General features: G+C 41.8%; 1 pseudogene; it reads left to right on the top strand.

The window, feature by feature from the left end:
• The window catches only part of LOC109341702, a 3,029-nt pseudogene that overhangs the window by 869 nt on the left and 750 nt on the right, over positions 1-1,410 (top strand).

A 1,410-nucleotide genomic window follows, 5' to 3' on the forward strand; every position in this document is an offset into this window, starting at 1 on the left:
GTCCCAAAAAGGGGGGTATGGCTGTGGTTAGGAATGAAAAGGATGAACTAATTCCTACTAGAACAGTCACTGGTTGGCGTATGTGCATCGATTATCGAAAATTGAACAAAGCCACTCGGAAAGACCACTTCCCTCTGCCATTTATGGATCAGATGATAGAGCGACTAGCTGGTCAAGCATATTACTGTTTCTTGGATGGTTACTCAGGCTACAATCAGATCACTGTGGATCCACAGGACCAGGAAAAGACAACTTTCACATGTCCTTTTTGGTATATTCGCCTACAGGAAGATGCCATTTGGACTGTGCAATGCACCAGCAACATTTCAACGGTGCATGTTAGCTATCTTTTCTGACCTGGTGGAACAATGCATTGAAGTTTTCATGGATGACTTCTCGGTCTTCGGGTCGTCATTTGAGAGTTGTTTGGCAAATCTAGACATCGTTCTGCAACGATGTGTTGAAACAAATTTGGTGTTGAATTGGGAGAAGTGTCACTTCATGGTGACTGAGGGGGTAGTTCTGGGACACAAAATCTCGTCCCGAGGCATCGAAGTTGACAAGGCTAAGATTGAGGTCATCAAGGACCTTCCACCACCACTCAATGTCAAGGGAATTCGGAGTTTCCTTGGACATGCAGGTTTTTATAGAAGATTTATTAAAGATTTTTCTAAAATTGCAAAGCCACTCAGTAATCTTCTTAACAAAGATACTGTTTTTCATTTTGATATTGAGTGTGCTAATGCTTTTGAAACTTTAAAACAAAAACTGATTTCTGCTCCTGTTATAGTCGCACCCGACTGGCATCTTGATTTTGAACTAATGTGTGATGCTAGTGATTATGCAGTCGGGGCGGTACTAGGACAGCGAAAATCTAAAGTGTTCCATGCCATACATTATGCTAGTAAGGTGTTGAATGAAGCACAGATCAATTATGCCACTACTGAAAAGGAATTACTAGCCATAGTGTATGCCTTGGAAAAATTTAGATCATACTTAATTGGGTCAAAAGTGATCATTTATATTGACCATGCTGCTATAAAATATTTGCTAACCAAATCGGATTCCAAACCGAGATTGTTGCATTGGGTGTTATTGTTGTAGGAATTTGATTTAGTGATCAAGGACAAAAAGGGCAGTGAGAATTGTGTAGCGGATCACTTGTCACGGTTAGTGAATCAGGAGGTAACAAAGAAAGAATCAGAGGTGGTGGAGGAGTTCCCGGATGAGAAGCTTCTCTCGATTCAAGAAAGGCCATGGTTTGCTGACATGGCCAATTTCAAAGCTGCAGGGGTCATCCCTGAAGACTTTACTTGGCATCAAAAGAGGAAGTTCTTGCGGGATTCTAGGCATTTTGTGTGGGACGACCCTCATCTTTTTAAGACTGGGTCGGATGGAGTACTGAGGAGA

The sequence above is a fragment of the Lupinus angustifolius genome, unplaced genomic scaffold (assembly GCF_001865875.1).
Source record: "Lupinus angustifolius cultivar Tanjil unplaced genomic scaffold, LupAngTanjil_v1.0 Scaffold_585, whole genome shotgun sequence".
NCBI lineage: Eukaryota > Viridiplantae > Streptophyta > Magnoliopsida > Fabales > Fabaceae > Lupinus > Lupinus angustifolius.